At 40.1% G+C, this 25,469-nt stretch overlaps 1 long non-coding RNA gene across 2 annotated transcripts in view; it reads right to left on the bottom strand.

Annotated features, from left to right (window-relative positions):
• The window catches only part of LOC114059697, a 44,487-nt gene that overhangs the window by 693 nt on the left and 18,325 nt on the right, over window positions 1-25,469 (bottom strand). The window lies entirely within an intron of this gene.

Raw genomic sequence — 25,469 nt, forward strand, 5'->3', positions numbered from 1 at the left:
TTTTTCTCCTAATCCATCCTCAGCAAAAGACCCTTGTCTCAATTAAACTGAGACAGTTTGTTAAATTTGTCATCAGGCATTCTCTCTGGGGTTGGAAATACTGCAAAATGTCACATTTTGATCCTGTCCTTGCATCTGGAGCATTTTTTCCTATGTAATGTACAGTGTTTCAGTGCAACTCCAGTCAGAATTACAGGGCCTGTAGCATCTCCGAAAAGGTCAAGTTCAAGGTAGTTCACTGTGAGCTAAGGATGCCTAAGTAAGGGGAAGTGGAAAGTAATGTTTGGTAGATCAAATTATGTGGCAGATGGATCCGGTCAAATCGCCAGGCTAAGAACATGAGACTAACAAATTCATTTTATATAAACTTTGGGGGAGAAGGGAGAGGGAAATTCCAGATCATGGAAATTACGGAAGATGTTACAACAGTCAGGGCTGGGGAGTGCCCTTAGAGTCGTAGCTGTGGGGAAAGAACAAGTATGTTCATTAGACATGTTATTAGGGAATGTTTTACATGAAGCAGTGGAATTTGAATACTCAGTGAATGAAGCAGCACGTTATTACAGGGTTGAGCAACCAGGAGGACTGTGGTGAAGAAGATACTCAACAGGAAATGAAGCAACATTATGTGATAGGCAAGTGCTTAGAAATGGAGAGGTAGACCTGAAACACTTCCTAGCACAGGCAAGCTTTGAAGCTGAGGGTTGATTAAATCACCACGCAAGTATGTGTAACAGGAAAATGTGGAAATTGAAGACAGTCATAATCCCTCTGAAGAACTGACTGAACAGAAGTGTACACATCTAAATAGATGCTTTATGAACTGTAGGAGATAAGCACCCGCAGTGAAGGTAATGAAAAAAGTAGATCAAGTTGCATCCCGAAAAAATTGGTTTGAAAGTATATTCCAGTGGATAATAATAGAGCCAGTAAAGCACATAATGGATGGGGAATCCAGTTAGAAGAGACAGAACCTGCCAAACAATTATCCACCTAATTTCTTCTTTGTAAGTACTGTTTGCAGCACAGGAGAATATGGCATGAATGAAAATATTCAGCATGTTAACTTTAACTGCTCACAACATACAGCAAATCAACAGACAGGAAGATTCTCTTCAAAAAACCTTCCCACTGAGAGCACTTTTAGAAATGTCTGTTTTATGAAACCCTACACAAGCAGATCCCTGAAAATGATCTGTTTTCCTCTCAGCTATGTGCATCCAGGGCTTGCTGATGCCTCATAACAGATTTTCTTTCTTTTTTGGACTGACATGAAGAATACTGAATACCATGTAGACATTTTTTAAAATTATCCTTTTTGGATCAGCAGTGTGGACATATCATAGTAAGTCACCCAAAATGTTATTCCTCCAAACATGAGATTTGATTAACCATCACTAAGCTCAAGGATTTTTAAAGGGCAATCTGTGGTGTAAAGAAACAAAGTCAAAAATAAACAGCAGATAACCTATGTCTCCATCATTCAAGTAAAGAAGTATAAACCTTTAAGTGAACTTACTGATGCTGATCTTTAAATTCATTGAATATAAAAAAGACATAGTCATGGAAAGACAAAGACACATTTTCTATGAGAAGAGCTTGAGAAAATTGAGGTTGTTCAGCCTGGAGAGACAAAGGCTCTGGGGAGACCTAATTGTGGTACTTAAAGAAAGATGGGGACAGACTTTTTAGCAGGCCCTGCTGTGGTTGGACAAAGGGTTTTAAACTAAAAGAGGGTATGTTTAGATTAGAAATGTGAGGGTGGTGAAGCACTGGCACAGGTTGCTCAGGGAAGCTGTGTCTGCCCCATCCCTGGAAGTGCTCGAGGCCAGGCTGGACGGGGCTTGGAGCAATCTGTTCTAGTGGAAGGTGTCCCTGCCCATGGCAGGGGGTTGGGACGGGATGGGCTTTCATGCCGCTCCCAACCCGAACCGTTCCGTGCTCCAGTGACGGGATTCCCCGCGGGCCCGTCCCGCTCCTCTCCGCCGTGTGTCGCCGTCGCGCCGCTCCCGCTGCTGTGCCGGTGTGAGGCGAGCGGAGGGGCACGGCCGGAGCAGAGTCTAAAGGACAGCGTTTGGCGCAATCTGTTTACTTTCCACCAGACTTTGCTTTCCAAGAGTAAGGAGCGAAACGCTGGAAGAGGTGTTTGTCAGCGCTGCCGAGCACAGCCACGCAGCCATGCACGGAGGGTGGCCCTGAGCTCCCTGAGCTCCCTGGGCGTTCCCGTTCAGTGCACTGATCACCCCAGCCCCTGCAGGGCAGGTGTCCGAATTTCTCGTCCCAGAACTGCCAAAACTTAGAGCACTTTTATTCACCTTAGATGAGGGCCAGACTGGGCTCGGGACACTGGCCCTTAAAAGCCTAAAGCGCTGTGACAAAATTTTATCTGAAGTTGTTCTTAGCAACTCCTTTTAGCGCTGGCAGCCACCAGCTGAGCCACGTCCTCAGGCTTCCCCACACCAACTGCGAAATTAGTTACAGTAATTAACAGTAACATAAATAATCTCATTCCAAACACGGTACTCTATAAATGGGAGAGCAAAAGAACCAGCAGCCTCATGGAGTCCAGCTGGAATTGATGAAATCATGTTGAGAACCTGCAAAAAATCAAACATTCCTCTGGAAGAAGAGGCGATCCTTGTGTCTTTAGTGAAGATTCCTGCTTGTTATTCAAACCATTCTAGGGATAGAACAAAAGGAGAGGGAAGAAGAATTTTTACGTATTTAGGATCTGACAAAATTGTAGAATATTTTTGGAATTCAGTGGATTGCAGAAAATGTTAGATATTTTCAAGGATGTGGTAAGAGAATGTCCTGGGATATCAAAAGGTTTTCTTAAGCTACCTAAAAGAGGCTAGCACATCCCACACAGAGCAACAGCTTTTTAGCGTAATAGGTCTCAGTCTAACATCCTAGCCATGAAAACAAAAGTAAATTAGTATTACTGAAGTTTGGAAATCACATTGTAATAAAGGATCTTCAAATGCAGTTCCTTTGAGTGTCTCATAAATACCACTAAAGCAAAGGTATAGGAAAATATGGGAAAAGTGAATTATTTTTATATTCACAGATTTGTGAAATAAGATGATGTAGCACATAGGTACAGAACAAGAATAAATGCTTAGAAGTTCTCTTTCAATCTTAAGCAGAAAGACAAGAAGGTAAAATGACAGTGATGGAACACATCTTAGCAGACTCAACTGCTGAAAAAGAACAAAACATGCTTAAATTCATAATGATGATGGTAATTTAAAACGGGCTCTGGAGTATGCAATAGAATGATAGATTAATAGAGAAAGGGATTTTGTCATTATTTACACTAGATGCCCCAGACACTGAAGACTGGCAAGAACCAAGAGAAGTTTTCATTGATCCGTGAAGGTTTCTGTGCACATTCTGTGAATTCTGCTCTCACAGAGAGCACATCACTTCCTTGCAGCTTCACTCGGGTTCCAGTGCTAGTCCTTTGCCAGGAGGAATCCCAGAGCCACTGAGCACCAAGAGCAGCCCTCACTGGTGTATTCAGCAGTGTTCTGTACCCAACCCAGACTGCCAGTATCGGTGTCAGCTGCTCTCTGGTTGGTCTCATTTGAGAAAGGAGACAGAAATATGCACAAGGGACATGTTCTAATTTTTATTTTTAGCCAGATCTTCACAACCTTGAACAACCATCAAGAAAAAGAAGCTAGTGCAGTAAACAAACTCTGAACTAGAAATTCTAAGGCAATTAAAATTGAGATAGCAGGGTCAGGGGACTGCAAAGGGTCTGTGAAATAAAAGGCATGGGGCTTCCTCAACTCCATTTCTGTGCTGCCAGAGTATGTCTCCTGTATCCATCCACCTGCCTCCTGCTGTGGAAAACCTTAGCACCATTGCTTTACAAGTCTACCTGACTTTCAAGACCACACATACCCAGACCAGGAATAGTACAGAATCTTTGAGAATAGAAGTTTATAGACAAACTGTAATTTGTTAACACGAACAACATTTTTGTCTCCCTCCATGATGTTTCAGGATGTAGACATAACAGTCAAGCTCTGAACAAGCACTCCATAAGCAATAAATTCCTCCTTCCTCAATCTGTTTTATTAGAAAAGAATTCACTAATCCTCTAAAAAAAACAGGTGGATTGTGGTCATGTAGAGATGATACTTCAAAATAAAGAATTTTAGTTAATTTTTCAACTCATAACCCCAAATGTGTATACTGCTTTCTTAATGTGTCTTAGACTGAAGTCCTGGACATAAGGATAGGCGAGCTGGGGAAAATTCCAGCTGTGAAAAGGTTGTGAAATAACAAAACCCCCTTGAATAATTACAATTTTGCCCTGTTTGGAAGTTAAGCCTGTCCCTGCACCCTCAAGGTGGCATGACCTCTCTGCAGCCTGTGAGGTGTTGTCACAGGATCCATGGAATGGCACAGGTTCATTTGCCACAACACTGGCAGCTATTCCAAGCAAACTGACTCCTGTCTCATTTGGTGGACATCCCATCCCTGAAAACTCAGGGCTGCTGAGTGGCTGCTTCCTAACAGGGGGGAGAGTGCCAAGTGCCTTGAAAGCAGACACGTCTACCAGGAGAAAAACTTAATTTGCTTCCCTTAATAAAATATGCTTTTGTATTTATAAGTCCAAACATGGAAGCTCGCACAGACAAAGCAATTTGGACACAAGGAGAGAGAAAACATTCCAAGCAGTGATGTTGTTATAAACCCTGAAATCAAAGTAATTACTCATGGAGTTGGGAATCTAGCTCTTGGAGTACAGTCTATTTTTATTTATTCCCTAATGAGGATTAAAGTTAGCAGTGTCTGTACCATGATTAAATTTCATGGTAAACTTGGAAGGAAGATGGTAACACTAATGATGAGGACCAACCTGCTTCCTATGTCTGCACCAGTGATTTGCAAAGGAACTTACCCAGGTATTTGTCTCTCATCTCACAACTGTTTCTATTTACCTCCTGGTATTTCAATTCTTGAGGCACTTTTGGAATGAAAACATACCTTTCTTTCCAGATGAAAGTGATACAAAAAAGGAGATACACCCTTTTCACACTGCTCCAAGAGAGAATCCTCCCAGCAGTTCTCAGCACACCACATGCACATAGGAGCTTCCCTACCTTGCCAAGACCTCTCAGCAACATAGCAAAAAACAAGATGTAATCTGCTTCTGCCTGTTGTTCTTTACTCGTCTTGGTAGTTTGTCTGTCAGAATTGGGGTTTACATCTCTTCACTGACATTCTTTTCACTCTCTTCTTTGGCTTTAATGTTCTTTTTGTGTCTTATCTTTCTCAGCCTGACTTCTCATGGAAATGTCAGTATTTAACCCCTCTCCTATTTTCAGCACCTCATAGCATGCTCCCCCCCCCACACACATATATTTCTCCATTTCATTTACATTTTTTCCTTCCTTTCAACGTGTCTATGCTGATATCCCAGCCACAGTTCCCCAAAGGTACATCCTGGGAGCCAAAAGATTTGGTTACATTGTGTTAGGAGACAGAGAGGGCTTTTTAGCTCTCAGGATTCTCAGGAGGTGACACCTGACTGCTGGCTTTGATCAGAATATGTTAAAGAGGAAAAAGGTTGTTCCAAAGATCCTCTACATCAGATGTGTCCACGTGACTATAAAAGAGCTAAGATCTGCAGGAGAAAGAAAACTAGGAAATGCTTGCTCTCTCCAACTGGAAAAGGAGAGAATGAGCTTGAACTCTTCATCTCAGGAGTCAAGGACAGAAGCTTGGTAAGATGATGTTGGAGTGCACCTGTGCCCCACCACATTCCTGGCTTTTTTGATGACTGCAATATGAGAACTAGGGGAAAAAAAAACCATCATCCATTCCTGGGCACATGGATGGCTGGGGATGTGTTTGGAGCTATATGGTTCACTGCTGGAATACATGGAAAGCAGGTAAATAGGAACAGGGGGAAGAGCAGCAACAAGCAGCATGATCTTGGTGGTGTTGACATCAGCAAGAGGAAGGTCCTGCACTCGGTGCTGGGCAGTGTTTGCCAGCTGGGGGTCTGGCTGCTGAGTTCACCAGTGTGGGACACAGCTTTGCCACAGAGACCCAGGCTGCAAACAGAGCAGGGGGGGTTTGAATGCTTCTGAAAAAAAGTAGCAAACAAAATCCTGTGTCCAGGTTCAGCCACTCCAAGTCATTCAGCACCAAAGCCAAATAACATTTCACACCAATCCACAGCAGAAATGTGAAAAAATCAGCAGCAACATTTTTGGTGCAGTAATTCAATCACTCTGAAAAATCCCTGGGAGGGGTACAGGCCATTGTCATACTGTGAGGCAGAATGCTCAGAGGGAGGATATTCCACTGCAAAGTGAAGCAGTGAGGTAATGGTAACATTATTTTATAAACTACATACACACCAATGACAACTTCAAGCTTAATATAATGGAATGTCTTGAAATAACAGAAAAAAAATTCATCTGACCAGATAACAGGCTGTTATTAACACTGTTAATGACAATGCCAGCAGTAAAACCAAGAGGAATTTTGTAGGCTTACAGACCCAAGTTGCAGACTAACATTCCTTATGTGTGTGTGTGTGTGTGTGTGTGTCAAACATACTTGGTTTTTCCTCCACAAAAATGTTAGTATAGGAAAATATAACAATATCTCAGATGAATCTACCATATACTATTGACTACTAGCAATGAAGGCTCATGAAAAATGGGCCCAAATTATGCTGTACATTCTCTGAGAAAACTCACTGGAAGTTCCTGAATGTACTTAAAAAAGTAATGCAATATAAATGAAAATAGTAACAGTGTCCTGAGCTCTCTGTTACTGTGCAGGCAAAGCATCAGTCTTTGTAATTCCCAAGAGCAATACCCAGAAAATTGGTGTGAGCAGGGAAAACAGAGGTGTGGCCAGAGCCATGCCCAGTATGAAGTGAGGATGCTGATGATCACATGGTTTGTTATTTTGCCCTTTAATAGACTTCTCTGTGTGGTAAGGGAAGGCACATTCCTCAGCATAACATAGAGAAGTTCTGCTAAAAAAAACCAACTACCACTTAGCAGTTCCTGACAGCCAGTGTTGCCTGGGGTTGTAAAAGATCCCAGCAAGGGTCAGACCTGGCAGACCCCAGAAGCATTACCAAATGATGAGCACCCAAGCAGGGCTGTTACTGGAGCTCACTATAATGATTATTAATATTAATAATGTTGCCACGGATTTCTGCAGGAGCCTGTTGGATCTAAAGCCATCCTACATCTAATTCTGTGGCACTGAGCTACAATCTTTGCTGAGCTTTTCTCATTGCAGATATCCTGTCTTACAGGACTTCCATGGCACTTGCTCCCCTCTCTCTGCAGTCTTGACCAAGCCCTCCCAGCACCTTCCAGCTGTGCCCAGCTGTGCTCAGGAGGCAGCAGCAAATCACTTCTCATCACAGTCCTGGGTCTCATTATTTGTTACTGCCATTACTGTTTCTTTTTTATTATTTTATGTTTTGCCAACAGGCATTATTTCTCTTGGACTTTTCAAGGGTTTGATTTTGGGAAACGCTGAGAACATTCTATTCCCATTGGCTGCTGTGGAACATAAAGAAGTCTGCACTATGTGGGACAGCCCCACTATGTTTGCATGGTTAAACTCCATGAATTTAAGTCGTCTTAAACTCATCCTGCACTGTCAGAATGTGCCCTTCTTTAGACATTACAGGTGTTCTCTTTAACAGCAACTATTTTAATGGAACTATTTTAAAGTTCTCTCTTTTTTCTTGTGTTTGCTTTTTTTCTATTCTACTTTATTTTTGTTTAAGTCCTCAGATTTCTGAATTTCTGCACTTTCCCAAAATATGCTTACTATATTCTATCTTTGTAAATGCTTCCTGCAATGCCATCTTCAGTCCACCTTTCCCAAGTAAAGTCTTTTAGCTCTTGTCCTCAGCCACAAACACGAGTGCTTTTGCATGTTATAGTGCTGTTCAAGTGGTGCTTCCTTTCAGTGGAGGAACAGCTGTAACCTGATTCTCCTGTTATAAACCATTCAGAAGTTTAAGAAGCAAGAAGAACATCAGGCTGATATTTCCTATGTCATCAGCCTCAGGGTAAAATAAATTGTGAGGACATTTGGAAAAGTTTAACATTTCTGCTTTTTAAATTTTGAAAACTTCATCATGTTTTAATCATTAAAGAATATTTTTGATGTTTTCCTTGACAACAAGTGGCTCAAAAATAGCCTTCCCTGTTGGATTTCCTTTTCCTTTGGAACTATGTATCAATTAAGGAAGCTGAAACTCTTAATAAATAAACACATAGGCAAAAGAGAAACCAGAACTCATTGTTTAGGGAAATAATTTGGCATTTAATGAGCTCTTTATGGCAGCTGAAGAGGACAGTAATTAACCATTCCTGTTGGGAGGGCTCTGGGCACCTCCTTCTAGCAAGCACCAGAGTTGTGGGTTTTTATAAGACAGTCTTGCCAATCTGCTAAATGTGTGTTCATGTTACCCCAACTGTTTTAGATAAACAAATAAAGTCCATATGTAAAATGAAACAGTTGGAAAATGACTGAAATGTTATCTATGAAATGCTGATTTGGTGCTGCCTATCCTGCAGAATGCCCTCCTGAGCAACAGCTGAAGGACAAAGGGAACTCTGAAAGAGGAATTATATCAAAAAGTGAAATTAGTACGGGATTCTTTCTTTCATCACCATGAATCCAATCCAGAATTGCTGACACTGGAGAAATAATTATATGCTTAGTGGTGAGTGTTCTCCCTGGTTTGGAAAAATAATCATTGAAACGAAGTCTAGACTACAAATATAGAGTTCCACTGATTTATAGTCAAGAAAAGAGAGAGGAAATAAAAAGCAGAAAACAGAGACAAATAAAGGTTGCAATGTTGTAAATGTTAAATCCAGCATATACTAACATATATTCTTAACCTTCTTAATTTTGTTAAACTGATTCTAAAATAATTTTGATTTGCTGTGTAAACCTGTTTATAGCAGCAAAACAATCCCAAAGAATGGTGCTCAACATTCTTCAGAGTGGTTGTTCCATCAAGGATGAGGAGATAGTCTGAGACCAACAATACTGCACAACCTCTGGGCATTGTTTCTCCCAAGCTCATGGTTAATTACTGACATTTTCAGATGAATGTGCTCAACATTTTTGTCTCATGTTTTTACAGCTCTAATGTATCTGAGTAAATCCAGATAAATGTTCCACTGACTAAACTTATAGATTTCATCTAGATAAAAAGAGGGGCAATCAAATCCATGACATCAGAAGACTAAATTAACCAAAAAAAAAAAAAAAAAAGCTGTACATTTGGTGTTTATATATTGTTTTCTTATTGCTAATCTATCAGGTGATAGTGAAGAAGGCATTCAGTGAGTGGACACAGCAGAAACAGCAGGTGACACAAAGGGAGCATCACTCCCTGTGTGCTGAGTGGGAGCTCAGTGCCCATGTGTGAACCCAGACATGAACACACACCAGAAAGCCTCAAACACAGACTCTTCCTCTCCTGCCAAAGGGGACTGGAAGTGATCTGAAGTGCAAAAAGAGACAGAAACCACTGACTTCAGTGGAATGTCAGGCATGCTTTCTCCTTTGTTTTCCAGCAGGACTATTAAAAGAAAACATGGTCTCTAGCTTTGAATCTCTCCAACTGTAACTCTGGCCAAAGCTGAACGATGCTGAGCACTCTCTGAGGAAGGGCAGAGCTCTGTGAATTCCCAGTAAGGCAGGGAACGCTCATGGAACAGCCTTCTGACACTGAAACACGTTTGCAGCTTTCAAAATGTAATGTTTCTGTGTAATAAAACTGCCCTGCTGGTACTAAATCTAATCAGGACCACGTGCCCCATCTCCCATGCAAGCATGTTTTGGAGAATACTTTCTACAATAGCTCATCTGTGGATTCAACCACAAATGAAATGTCTTGCTTATGTTGCACTCCCTTTCCTGCCTGTCTGCACAGAGTAAAATGAACTGTTTCCCCAGCTATCAAGCAGCCTCTCTCTCTCTTCTTCAATCCCAACACATCCAGTATCCCTGCAGGGTTATTGCATTTCTAAACTCCCTATATGCACAGAGATGCATACACATGCAAATATAAAGATATGACAGGTCCTTGTTGCCATGCAAATTGGAAATAAATATGGAATGCTCCTGACTGAAGAGCCTGTATGGAGCATTCTATCACTGAAAAGCTGTTGGTTCTAATCATACATACCTGAAATCAACAGTCCTGTAAATCACTAAGTATTTTAGGTAACAAAAATATATCGAGTCAGACCTTAAATCTTGTAAAAAATGCAAAAATCAAAATGACTAAAATTTTTAAAATCTAGCTGTTTTCTTTCTTAGACACTCCCACCTGGCCACTCACCAACAGTTCTGAGGAAGATTTCTATCCACAGTTAGAGCTTAATACCATTCCCTAGGAAAAATCTTTTGGAAAAAAGGCTTTTTATGCTTCATTAAAAAAAAGCTTGCAGGTCTTCCTTTTATTTATCACCTCACTTTTTATTCATTGGATTCCTTGGAAAAAACTGCTTTTCTGACCCTTTCACACTGGCCTCTCCATATACATTCCTGCAATAAAATTCCCTTACAGTGTTCCTTACACTTGAAAGAGCAAGATTCCCTAATTCTTGGTTCCTTGAGAGACAAAAGACTGGATAGTTCCTTGTGGATTTGTGGTGCTATTGCCACTGGACTGCCAGCTCAGCTCTCAATGCCTCATATTGCTAAAATGAGTCAGCTTTTGATACAAAACGCTGTTTCATTTTCCTCCTTGAAATTGGAACAGGTTTCTGGTCTGCCTGTCCAGTGTACTTTGAGAAAAGTCACATATTAGTTTGGGTTTAATTCTTAGAATGCTCACTAGCCTTTCAAAGTTACTCTCCTGTTGTTTATCCAGTTTCACTCCTGAATGGTGGAGATGGACCTTCAGACTTGACAAAGCAATCCTTAAAATTCCTGGTATTCTTGAAGCAAACTCATGCACATTTCCTCCCATTTTCTCCTTCTCTCACACAAAGCTGTAAAACTCAGCAACAACACTCAGCAAACTTCTGCTCTGGGATGGACTATTGTGTGTGATTGAGCAAAAGTGCATTTTTAAAGTCAATCATATAGCATATGCGAATTAATGAAAACCAAATAGGAATATGTTTGCCATTTCCTCAATATTTTGCTGTCCTTAAAAGTCTTCTGATAAACTAAATGTATTTCATTAGCAATAATCAGTCAATCATAACCCAATTTTGAGTTATTGCCCCATTTTAAAGTTGAGGAAATAACAGCAAAGACATCAAATGGTTTCTTTTGAGCCACAACAGGAACAGCAATGTTGGTATTGCAGCAACATGTAGAGACTGACATTTGTGCTTTGGGGGCTGCACAAGTGAACAGTTTCCAAGCTCACAGAACTGAAATGCTAAATGAAGACAAATAAGAGGTTATGGTGGGAATGGAGGGACAGAGGGGCAAAGTGATTTTCCTGTAGTCACACAGACAGAAATCCAGACCTCTGATGCCACACTGAGATAAACACAGGAGAAATGTCAAACCTGCTTGTGAGATAAAGTCCAGACATGTCATTTCATACCAGAGGAACCAAACTACCCTTTTCCATCCCCCATCAACCTTTTCACATTCTTCTTCCCTTTTTTATATGGTCCTAATCTCACATGTTATTACAAAGGTTTTTGGTACCTAGATATAGTCTTGGATGGGAAACAAAGCTTTAGCTTTCTCAGAGGATAGATCCACGTTCTCTTGTAAAACAGATCCATCATCAGCCAGAACATCCCTCCCTTTAGCTCTCAAAGCTGCACATACTTTATAACATATGTTCCATCAATGCTTTGGCAGAACTATTCCAGTCATTATTGCAGGGAAGCAATAAACTGGGAAACACCTATTATAAAACTTCTAATGGGCAAGTACATAAGAAGATATATTAAATGTTTGCATTTTTCCTATTCCTTTTTTTAAGTTAGAAACATATACAGTCTGCATAGGTTCTCCTCAAATAAAACCAACAAGTCAACCAGGTTCTATTAAAAAAGAAAAAAAAATTAACAGCAGGATGAAGTCCAACAGGAAATTATCAGGATTATTAATAAATTTTGTGGACTTCTTTACAGTTCAATTACCATCAGGATTTCTGTGAAAGATTAAATTGCCTATATAACAAGTTTAGGATCTGTTGTTTGGTATAGCTGATTATCAAGAGCCAAAGTCCTGGTGAAAATCACATTGCACAAAGCACAGACTATTGTGGAGTAACCTGTGGTTCAGTGACGTGGAGTGGCTGAGTCACACTCCTGGGGAGCAGGAACTCTCTGCCATATTCCTTCCTCTCATTTCCCAAATGGACAAGAACTGCAAAGCAGATTCCAGGGTCTTGGTTCTACTCATGACTAGAGTGTTGGTGAGACTGTGAGCCCAAGTAAAATGTTAACTAAATGCTTTTTTTCGAAATTGCAATTTTGAAAGAGCAAAACTGTCTCTTCCATAGGTTACCCAGGCTGCTGCTAAGAATGGTTTAGAAAGAAGTCTTCTGGTAGCTGTAAAGATTATACCTTTTTAGGTTTCATCTAGAGTTTATGTTGACTATTTAATAGCTTCATATTTGAATGTCTCTTTATAGAGATTAAAAGTAAAATGTTTTTACTGAGTTTTCCTAATCCTTCACCTAGAAAAAAATGTTATTTTTTCCATAAGAGAAGTGTTTTCATACAGGGGCTAAATCTCGTTAAATTGAGTCTAAAGCAATTAACCTATTTCTTACTGTCAGATTTAATTGTATTTTGACCTAATTGAAGACTAAAACCTGTGCTATACCTGTCTGAATTACCTTTAGCCTGAAAAACATCCCAGCTGGAACAGGCTGTGCACACAGCAATGGAACAAACTCAAACCAGGGGCTTCTGTGCTTTTGGATCAGCATTTTGGAGGCTGAGTATTTCCAGGAGGAAAGGAGATGTTTCTTTATTTTCAGTGTGCATAGAATGAGTCTGTTCTGAGCTCTCCCTGGGGAACTGTCAGATTGACATGAGTAACAAGAGAAAAAAATCACTAATCTAATTTTAAGGAATGATCCAGAATCTAAAGAAAAAACACATGGAGAACCTGTATTTTAATACCTTCCAATCCACTGGTTTCTAAGGGTTTCAGGAAATTGCACTAAAATACATGTCTTGCTCTTTTTATTGTTTGTTTATCACTCTCTACTATGAAAACATGGAAACATACTTGGAATGCAACTAGATGCTCCTGGGAACATAATAGTGTGAGCAGCAATTCAGTCTAGGATAAATCATAAAATCAGAAATTCAGTGAGTAATTTGGCTTTTAAAAAAAAAAAGTATTTTGAGAAATCCTTTAATGACATAGTTTGTTCAGCATTTAAACTGAATAATTAGGGGACACACACACATATGTATGTATATGTATATATATATAGATGACACAACGTTGCACCTGTAAACAGTGCAAATATCTCCTTTATACTACAGCTATGATGTATTTGAGCTTGTTTGGAGACCACCCAGATGTGTCTTTTTCTATTTTAAAGTCCTGCCCTAAATTACAGACAACCACAAGTGGGAGGCAGTCTGAGTATTTGCAAAAAAAAAGTTAAAAATACTTTGTAGCAGCTTGTTAGAGCAGGAAATCACTTGACTGGACCGAGGTCTGTGGCATTTGTCATTCCTGTAGAGTTTGTTTTGACTCCACTGGAGATTGCATGGGATGATTGAATACTTTGGTTTCTACCTCTTTTGCCTGAAAAATGACCAGCAACCAGGATTAGCACATTCTGACAGATGGAAAACGACTGCTCTGTATTCTGTAAGAACTTGGGGTTTTCTTTTTGTTTTGGTGGATGTTCAGGGATGCAGTTCTATCTCTGCTCCTTCACGTCCCAAGAGGCAGGAGCAGGAGAGAAGAGTGACATTTTGAGGTTTGGCTTGGCCCTTGGATTGCTGACCTGCAGCCCAACTGCACAAAGACCTGCACAAAGAGAGCCCATGACCCCATAAATCCTGCAAGCTGCAAAAGGCCATGGCCATGTCAACTGATTCATTCCTCTGTTACTGGAAAACCGCCTTTACTCCAGTAACATGCTGTACTTCAAAGGTCACAGTGAACAGGGTTCTGATAAATCAGGCTCGACAGCCACAGAGTGGGTCCATAACAAAACAAGGAGCTTTAAAATAAGTAAACAAAAAAAGTAGGTAGAACAGCCAGAATTCCATTTTTTTGCCTGATGAGAACAGAAAACCCATAAGTAGAAAAGCAGAATATTTTCTGCTGTCTAGGGCATTTTTCAGGTGCCCATCACAGTATTAATTCCAGGAGGGAGGGAATCTCTACCCCATATACTTACTACTAGATGCATGCAGACAATCTGATCATTTCTGCAGAGAAAAACATTGAAATTCCTAAAAAGAAATTATGCTTCAAACTTCCTGCCCATAATGGTAACTGCAGTTGTCACCTATTATGAGACTGAAAATAGAGTGATGAGGTCAAATACCAGATCTTCTGGAATAACAAAGCAATTTTAGATAGATGACCAAGTTTGAAGGAGTCTGACAAGAAGATGCTTCTGGATTTATTATCTCAAGCTTTAATCTGAAATTAACTTACTATGCCTCAAATTGTCACAGAGTAGAGACCTAAGGAAACAATGTCAGACTTCCTTTTCCCCCCCACACCTTTGACCTCCTCCAACAGTCCCTTCAGTGCTAAACCCAACTAATTAAATTGAGATCATGTTTGTTTTCCATTATCACATCTGATAGATTAGTTTGCTAGAAAAAATATGAAGCACTGGAAGAGTCTGTTTTGTAAAAGAAGGTACACTGATGAGATTCGTGAGCTGCTGTTACCTCAAACTGGTAATTTTATATAGCATGACACAGTGTCAGTACAAATACCAGCTCAAGTACAAAGACCCAAAGTAACTATTTATTATTTGATCTGAATACAAATAATTAGATTTTTTAATTAAAAATAAGACCAAGATGTCAAAATACTCTGTGTGCAATGATGACTAAAGATCAAATTTTATTACGTGAATGGAACAAAAATCTAGGATGGCTGCCGCAGGTTTTTTCCAGAAAGAAGTTCTTAGAGAAAAGGTATCTGACCAAGAAGACAGGCCAGAAAAATGTCAACTGATTCACTGTGGAGAAGCTTGTCACAGTCTGTAAATAGTTCTGCTTTGATACCACAAATAAAGCCCTTCATACAGACTCGAATGCTTGGTTAATTGGATGTGACTTTTTCATTGATGTGATATGAAAACTCCCAAGGCAATGTCTCAATTTTATCTAAAACTTCCTTTTCCTCATTTAAAGTTGAATGATTTCCTTCTCTGGTTTTATCAATGGGCCAGAAAGGCTGATAAGATTGTTTCCTTCCTCTGTTAGATGTGTTTGGACTTCTGCCATCCTGTCTTGAAAAGTAATACATTTGATTTCCTGTCCTGGGTAGAGCAACAAGTGGGAGGCAACTGCCTTCATTCATAAAATGTAACTGGAAGATTAACGTAAGCCATGGAGGATGAATCCCAGAGATGGGTTTGCATTTGAGTTACTCAAATTCTCAGCCACTGCACCCCAACAATTTACTGCTCTAAGCGCATTGCAAGAGCAGCAGGAAGCAAATCTGCTCTCAGCAGACTGAGGCCTGTGAACTCCTGGGAGCTCCCTCCAGGAGGGAGGTGCTGAGGGTCTGAAACTCTCCTCCCACCTCTCCCTTATGATTCCACTCTTCCCTCCTCTTCCCCCTTCTGATACAGAGCTCTGTTCTTATCAGTCCTTTGCACACCAGAATGAAGGAGGTGTGAGGGAGATAAAGGCATGACCTCATTTAATTCTCCGCTGTACCTCTCCTATGAAGGAGAATTTCTAGGGCTGCAGCCAAAAGTGATTCTGCAATTTTGTGGCAACCTAGGAAAGTTCTCGCCCTTCCTACTTCATCCCCACAGCAGGAAGAATAATTCTGGACTTAGCAGAATCTTCAGTATTTATCACACATGCTCTTGCACCCCTATTGGACTTCAGCCCAACACATGAGGGAGTGCAGCAGCTACAGGGAGCTCGATACAGCTCCTGTGTGTAAGAGCAAAGAAGCATGAATCATTAAAGTTATCTATTTCCTGAACACAGGCACTAAGGCAACAGCTGTTTTTACAAGATAAACAATATCACATCCTTCTGGACCTGAAAGAAAGAATCAGACCTGAACTGCTATATGTTTCTTTAAATAGAAATGACCCCCATTGATTAATACAAATGAAATTCCCATCACTTTTTTTGTGCCAGTTTGAGATATATTTAATTTGTGAGACAGTCCTCTAACAGAATTAGCCTCAGTCTGGTGTAGCATTCTCATGCCTTTGCCAGGAACACCTTCTGCAGCACTCAGTGCAATCTGAATTTAATATCCTCACTCCAGAAAGGGATGTATTTCATCGAGGAGTGATCTCTCCTCACATGGGCAGGACACAGTTCATTACTGCCTCATAGCTCATCAGCCTGGAATGCAGGGGGGGTAAAAAAGGGCTTTTTCCCTGCCTTTCTCCTTTGGGTGTCTCAGCTTCTGCTGCAGCAGCACCAGTGGAGCCACCAGTTGTGCTGGCTGCCCACCTTGAGACACGTGCCCACCTTGGCAGCTGCTTGGTGCAGTTTTACTGTTGGCCTTCCTCAAGATGAAGGAACCCCAAGGTCCCTGCCCAGCCCCTCCTACATTCCTGCTAGTACATCCCCCCTTCTCCTCTAAGTTCTCTTAAATGTTTGTAGTTACAATTCCAGTCCCCTGGTCCCTCTTTTCCTCTCCTGAGATGCTTCCCTTTCCTTCGTGCCCACCTCCCCCATCCTCTGCATTCTTTCTGAGCTCCCCCTGGATCACAGCACAGCATGCAGAGCATTTGAGCTGCTCTGAGGCTGCTCTCCAACTCCCAGCACGTCTTTTGGGGGCACTCACCAGCCCTGTTCCAACAAGTACTGAGAGATTGCAGAGCTCTGGGCATTTCTAAGGTTGTCTCAGAAAACCTGAGATGTGTTTTCTGCCCGTGAAACTATGATGGGAAGGGTGAAATAGGCTGCCTATGCCCATGTCATCTTATTTTCATGCAAGGCTTTTTCTTAGGGGCAGCATCTGCATCATAATAGAAATACAATATAAAACTATTAACCAGGTCACATTTAAAGAAAAAATACACATATGCATAGGGCTTTACAAACATTTGTATGTACTTATGCACATACAGATAAGTACTTATATAGAAGTGGATTAATGATTTGGTTCTAATTTCTTAAATTCTATAAAAGCCTCAGCAAACAAATTCTATGCTCTCAAGCTTCAAAGAAAACAAAATAATGCCATCCCTTCAATTACTGAGAGCAGCAGTTGAAAGAATATGGACAAATTAAATTCCTAAATTATGATATGGTTAAGTTGAATATAGCTCAGAAAAAAACTGCACTTCTAGTGAAAACCAACCTCTTGAGGAAATTTAAGGGGTGAAGTCATAATGTGGGCTATTTACTGCCAGAAGAAAACACTATCAACCCATACTGAAATGCTGACTGATCTGGCAGTAATTTGAATATTTGCGGTATTAGAAGTATGATTCTTCAAAAGATTTTAGTTTTCAGAGTCATTAAAATTTGAGTTTTAACTCTGAAATCTGAAACCTATATCTTTACAGCAAAAAGACAACACAAACAGGGTAAGGGAAGTAACAAATCAAGAATAGGGTTAATTTTCCATAGCATATAAACATTTGTGGTGTAGTGGTCTGGGTGTAGTAGCAAAAGCAAGGATTTTTAAACTTCCAATCCTGCCTGGATCAGTCAATGGCCTTAAGAAAGCTCTGTGGACCTATCAGTTTTTCAGAGTGGTTAAAGCTCAGTAAGAAGCAATGATATCAATCTAATGAAATTTTTCCTACAAAGAAATAGATTTACAACCTTCAAATGGGACAGAGAGATTTCCCCAATTGATCCATTAAGGAATATTAAAAAATGGGTTAGAATAAAATACTTGCTTCTCTTGTGGATAGCAGCAGAAGTTGGACTTTTGGAGAAAAAGCCTAAAAAATGCAGCACAGGCTGAAAACCACAGGTTCTACAGAAAACAGAAAAATCTTCTATAGGAATGTTACTTGTCTTAAAAATACTATATAATTTTCTGCAAAATCATAGGCTTTCTTTGGAAATTTTAGGAGTTTGTAGAAGAAATATCAATTTCTGTCTATATTAACTATTATGGTCATTATTATGATCTGATATCTATAGAAAGCTTGTGATTTTCTATTAGAACTGGAAAAGCAGCCTTTAAAGAACAAATCAAACTTCCAGGCCTGCAGCTCTATCCCTTTTGTTGTTTGAACTTTACAGTAAAATTTCACCCAGGAAGTCCCTTGCTTTTATACTTGGCAATTTAAGGATAACATACAGTAAATACACAGATTATAGACAAATGAACATCCCCCCATTTGAAACCTGAGTCTTGATTTTACAGCATTAGGAGACACTTTTTTGGTTTTCTCCTCTATGTTACGAAGTTGTCACTTCACAGGATGTTATTTTGACATCAGTTCTCAAAGAACCACAACCCCAACAGTCAGCACTTCTGAGACAGATCTGGGGCAGTCTCTGCTCTCTGCAGCTCACCTGTCAGGAATGCCTGTGATTTTTGGAAGACTGCTGTCAGCCACCAGAGACAGTCCTCATGGGAGCCCCAGCTGTGTGAATTCAGTGGCAACAGGACAGTGCAGATTGCAGCTGGATAAATGCAAATTTACATCCTTTCAAAAACAGAGATCTAGAAAATCATTCTGCTGTATTCATTTATTCCACATTAAATCAAACCTGTAAGATTGCCTCTGCTTTTATGAAGTCAGTCAGCAGTTTCCCATTGTCCTGTACTGCATGGCAAGGGGATCAGACCCCTGGTAAAAGTTATGAAACTGAAGAAACTGAGTTCAAAAGCCCAGTGTTTCTGCTGGTATCGCCCAGTGCACCTCAGAGCAGAACCCTCGCTAAGGGCCACAACAGGGTTTTGACTGGTGGGGTTCTTTTCCAGCTGGGATAACTGCACAGGCAGTAATATGCGTCTCAGAATTTTCCAATTTTATATTTTGAAGTATATGCTAAATAAACAACAACAATAAGCCATTGAGATGCCCAGATACAGAAGAGTATCAGCTTGCAGTTACATAAAGATTAAAACTTCTTTATCCAAGGCTTAATTTGTAATATATTCTCTATCTCTTATCCTGTTTGGCACTGGACTGCTGTCATCATTCTTGTAACATTTTTTTGTTGACTGCTCTACTGTCCAAATTCTATGATATTGTGAAAGTAAAAAATGCTCCATCTCTATGATCTTTTTCTTTTTATCCCTTCAGTTAAGATTAAGGGAACTTATTTTTAGCTTATAATTTGGGAAAAGATTGAGACAACCTGGGCCTTTGCCTGTGTTGAGACCAGATCTAAGCCTTTAAACACTTAGTTGTTAAGTTAGATTCTTCTGTAACAAAGAAGAAAGAGATTTGCTTTTCAGCTTGAGTTACAACATTTTTTGTAATTTGACCTGGTAATTGGCAACTGTGAAGCTCTGAGTGTCCTAAGAGAAATTAAGAATGCTGCATTTCATGCCTCAGTTTTTAGACTGTCATTTTTAAAATTAGGTGGCAGAGAGAAAAAAACCATTCCTTTATTTGAAACTGGGCATACATGGAGTTTTTAACTCGATGTTTTTCCTAATCCTTCAAGAGCCTTTAGATTTAAAGGCGTAATTAATCCCTGGAACACACATGTACTGACAAATATCCTTCTACATGAAAGAAACCTTCAAAACCCCAAACTTTAAAAGAAGATGTGCCAGGTCAGAATAAGTTAAGACCATAGTCCTAGTGATCTCACTTCTAAAAACTTATTGCTTGATAAATCTAAACCACAGCAGATGGAATCTTTATTCTGTGTGTCTATGTACGTCTACTGGTCACCGCATTCTTCAGGCACAAGAAATCCTGCTTGGGATTGAGTGAAAGCAGAGTGGCTGCCAAACATCTGTGAGAAATTGAACACTATTCATTTCTAATCTGAAACCTGAGTGGACAACTAGTTGTTGGCCTCTTCTGTCTAGACTGATGTTGTTCCCCACCCCCCCCATGTGTAAGGGTCAGCCAGGAACCTGCAGGACAGAAAGAAAATGGTCCAAAATGACGAACACTTTTCATTCAAGCAATCAGAGCTCACTTCCACACTCATTTCTTCCACCTCCATCAAGATATAAGTAAGAGGAAAGCCAGAGTTTAGAGTTGACACCTATGAAAATAAAATGCCTGGCAGAGGTTCTAAGAAAAGGCATGCCCTGGTTTTAATTTGTGTTACGTAGAGGGCCTCTAAAAGTGAAAAAGCATGTGGTATGCTCGAGGCCCCTTGCAGCTAAGAGACGGGAAGGAGAGTAAGTTCATTTATGCCCTCACTTTATTTACACTCCTTTCCACATGAAGGTGCTTTTTTAATCACTCAGTTTCATCTTTAACTCTTCCTTTGAGCTTTTACCACTAATAAAAACCTGCCTTACAAAGAACACTCAAGCTTCCCAAATCATGCTTAGGTTGAAAAAAATTAGGGATTATAGTCCTTCCTTGGACAGACTGGAAAAGTAAGTTATGGCAATGTATTTTTAGGAAAAATGGCGAGGGAGATGTCTAAATTTACATGCCAACTTTTTGAATTAAGAGCAACTCTAGGTAGTTAGAGGCTGAATTTTGAAGGGTTCATAATTCAGAAACACAACTAAGTTTAATAATCAATTTCTAAGACAAGCCTAGCTATGAAATTGTTTGTGTATAAGACTGCCACCTCCATTGTACCAGTGTGTCTGTAAGGAGGTAAATAAACAGAGTCATATGGGCAAGGTGGCAAGATCTGAACCCAGCTGACATCAGCATGAAGCCAGCACAGTCCATAGGTCAAGATCCCAACAGAGGTGATTGCCAGTGATGCCATATTGACACACCACAATAGGTCACAGGACCAGGGACAGGAACCTGGAGAAACAGGATGCTGATGAGACATCAAGCATTTCATTAATTTTGAAAATATATCTTTTTCTGCCAGTAAGAGCTTTGCTTCTACACTTCAATTTCCTTTTCATCTGCAAGATGGGAGAGTATCAGCTTGCAAGATGATCCTATTGTTATTTAAACAAAGGTTTTGGCATTTAATCATTATAATTCAGTTTTGTACTGAGTAGATTAGATGCAAGAATTTGTATAGTAACATCTGTGATTAACAAGACAAAATGGCTCCCTTAGTTCCCATGGCATTATCTTTACAGAGAACCGGAATTTTTTTCTTTCAAAAATACTAAGTAAATCTATGAATTCCATCGTACTTTTATCCACTTTAATAGTGCAAATGTTCTGATTTGTGGGAAGTGCTTTCTGCTAATAATGACATGGTATCTAATAGTTTGTGCTAAATCTTTAATCAGTTTCCTCCTGATTTGCTTTTGCTCTTTGGTATAAAAACAGAAATGGTCAGAGAACTGTGAACTTGGAGAAGGATCAAAGAGACAGTTAAAAAAATAAAGCGCAGAACTGCAGTGAAGTTTGCTGATAAGCACATCCCACTGGGTGCAATAATCACACAGTACAGTTATGACCACTCTCAAAGTTTGAGTCGAAACTTGGTATTTGACTGAACAGAGACACAAAGGTTGTAAATACATTACAGCCTATTTCTAGTAAAATCAGTTTTTATTACCATACAGTCTAGACCGAACTGAGATTGGAATTCACATCTTCATAGCTACTATGCAGCAAATATACCAGATAATATATCTGCCCAGGAAAACTTTCAATCTCAAAAGGAAAGAAGGAAACCCTGACGAAAGGTGGTAATTTTTTCCATTTCACAGGTTGGAAACTAAAACACAAAATGTTTTCAAGCTTAACACAAACCCCAGTGATTTCTCTGGGCTTTGTTTAGACTCTTGGGTTATATCCATGTTGTATCAAATGCCACCTCAGTACCTGCCCAGCTGCAGGCAGCACAGTGCAAGGGGGGTTGGCAGGATGGGATGATAATGTGGCTGCACTGCGGGATATGGGACAAAGGCAGCAAAGACACCACTGACCATCCCCACGGAGCACTCTGGATTGTTCTGGAGACTTCCCTTACTTTACTGACAGTGTCTTTATGACTCCCCAGGGCAGTAAAATGTAACACTGAGATCGTGAGGGAGTTTTGCTTTAAGGCCACTCTCACAGGTATTTTTTCTATCCACACACAATGTAACTCAGTGTTATGTGAGCATTTGAATTTAGACCCAAGCTTCTCACAATTTGGAAATAACCCATTCCTCTGGTTTGGATCCTTCAGAAATCAAACAGTTCAGTTCATCCAAACACATGCAAGTTTGGATGCTTCTCTAAGTGTCCAGAGTCTGCAAAAACAGGGCAAGAGATCTCATAAAAATGTGTGACTTCAAGGAGAGTTCCCTGCCGGGGGTGGCTGCAGAGTCAGACCCGACGAAGTGCTCCTTTTGCTCCAACTTCATTTTCCAGCCCCCCCTCAGTCGTTTCGGTTCCATGTACATGATCTCAGGTACGTGCGTGTGGCATACACAGACATTCCCTCATCAGAGGGTGTATTCATGGAAGACTGAGAGAAATTCTCATTCCAATGATTTAAGAAGACTGCAATTACTGAACTGAATCCATAACGCTGCCAAATGAAACTATATTAAAGAACTGGAGAGTTTCTGTACATTCCGTTCTTTACTAAAAGTTTGTCAGTCAGTTCATACCTTTTGTAGACTCAGTGGATTAATGACTATTAGATTTAGTTCTGTACTTTATTGCTTTAATCACTATTTTGAAAAATATGAATTATTATATATATGTATATTATAATTTATATTCTCATTCAGTCCACACTGCATTTCACAATGTATTCTTTAAATCTTAAAAATGAAATGATTCAGTACTAGGATTGTTTCTCCATTATGATTCCACATACAAAATCACAGCATTTTTCCTAAAAGATTTCTGATCAGTGTGGAACAAAGCACTTGCAAGAGCTGTGTTCAGTTTTCAGCAGGACACATTAGCCCAGCACTTTAAAGCTCCAGGATGTACAGACCTTTACAATCTCAGATGAAAACACTGCCTTTGCTTGACATTTTAACCAGCAATATCTAGCCACAGGCCCCCTGAAAAATCAAAGTTCAACCTGTTTACCCCATACCTTACAAAACAGTCTTTAATGTTGCAGGTTCTGCAGACTTTATCTGTTCTGTTAAAAACTGCACAATAGGTCAAAAATAACAAAGTGCAACATTTTTACTATTTTGGTGTTTCAAGTGTTTCAGTGTTTCATTGCACTTGATGTCCTTAAACTGAAACACCAAATTTTGCAGTCCTGCATGTCTGACAGCTCTGCAGCTGCTCTGCTGCTTTATTCTTTTAAAAAAAATGAATATCATCTTCCTCCTTAGTATTTTTTTTAAGTTTCCAACACAGCAAATAATCTGCCTTTATAAAGTAATGGAATGTAAATATTTAGGAGTGAGATCAGGATAAGAATACTTCAATTATTATTTTGATATTCTTTCTATCTTTGACAATATTTCTCATACTAACAAGACACATTGATCCTCAAAAAAATCTCCAGCAGAGAATGTACCATATCCATATAAAAATGCCACGACATACAGAGAGTATTTGCAATTGCAGCAAAAAAAAATGTGCTTACTTTGCTTAAAGCTTTGCAGCTTCTTTTCATCATTTTTACTGCCTCATTTAAGAAAGCATTAAAGAATTGAATAATGCAAAGGTATTTTTTAAACTGAAATGTATAGCTCATGACCTAGTATTTGCTACTAATATGAACAAACACTACCATATGATGCTTAGCTTAGTCAGTGAAAAACTCCTGCGAATTTCCATAAGCTTTAAGTCAGACCTTCAACCAAAATCTCTAAAAATTGTTTCCAACAATTCTGAGGCCATCATTTCTTCCTTAAAATGACATACCAACCTGCCTCATTCTTTTCAAATTAGGCTTTTCTTCTCTTCTGTCTGGGCCCTGAAGGTTACATTATTCATAAATGTGTATAAACCACATTTATTTCCATAATACACAAATACTCATTCTACTTCCTCTGAAAGTCTACTCCACATCTTTAGTACTTTTATTTTACATTGACTTTCAATATAGGTTTGTTCAGCTCCAGATTTTTAAGCCATCTGCTTGCCTTGCACGATTTATTCCAGGTATTTACTCATTCACTTCATAGACACTGTATGAACACACACTCAACTTTCTCCCCTGCCCCAGCTGCCACCTTCCCCTCCTGCATCTGCAGCTGCTCTTGCAGCGCCAAAGACTGTAGAGGACAGTGAGGGCCCCTCAGAGGGTTTTCTAAGGCACAAACTCTTGCCAGCAGGGTGAGGGGTAGCAGAGGAAGCTTCACCCTGGTGCCAGTGCAGCCTGCAGAGCTCTGACAGGTTCCCACCCCAATGGTAGGGTGAGTTTTGCAGGGGGGATCGTTGTCAGTGGTTCTGCAGCAGGGGGAGCACCGGGGGGGCCTCTCACTGCTCACCCTGTGGGAAAAGTCTCCACACTGCACACACAGTCCTGCTTTATTCTACAAACTACAGCCACAGATTTGAGGAGTGCAGATAAAAGCAAGCCCATGAGAAGTTTCAGAAGTCAGGAGCTTGGACAAAGATCAGATGACTCTGCTCTGCCTGACAAATTGTTTTATGTCATCTGTCTGTAGTAAGCACTTTTTTTAAGTGGGTTGAAGTACCTCCTTTCCTACTAGTACTCGAGTTCAAACCTCCTCATGTAAATCCTAGTCTGCCCTCAGTTTGTTCTTGTTAATCAGGAATTCCTGGAACACGTTTGTGTTTTTAGTACACATTATGTGTTTTCCATCTGTAAGACACTTATTTGAGATACTCCCCTTTCCAACTGGCTAAGCTATTTTACTATTCTGTATTGATTATTCATATTTATTATTATATTCCTACTAGAGTATGAGATGATATCAGGATTTCTGACTTCATAAAATAGGCCAAAGACATAGGGCAGCAGACATAAAACTCAGACTTAAATCACTATCCTTTACACTTTTAGCACTTGTTCTCACTGGAACCAAACTTCAGAACAACTTAGCAGTTTAAGAAACTCCTCCTCATCGAGAAAAGGCAGCACATACAAGAGGTGCTGACTACAGGGCATCCCTGTGACCTCTGCAGGGGCCACCTGCGAGGACACCCTGAGAGCAGACGTGAGTAGAAAGGGGAAGAACAAGGGGCAAGCTGGGCAGCAGAGGAGTGATGTACCCCAAGGGGTCTGCTGGTCATAACAACTCACTAATCAACAGCCTGACCCCCCTCCTGCTACGCTGACACTGCGCTTGAGTTGATAATGCAA

The sequence above is a fragment of the Empidonax traillii genome, unplaced genomic scaffold, assembly GCF_003031625.1.
Source record: "Empidonax traillii isolate 1590-97213 ecotype Southwest subspecies unplaced genomic scaffold, ASM303162v1 scaffold237:size1322474, whole genome shotgun sequence".
Taxonomy (NCBI): Eukaryota; Metazoa; Chordata; class Aves; order Passeriformes; family Tyrannidae; genus Empidonax; species Empidonax traillii.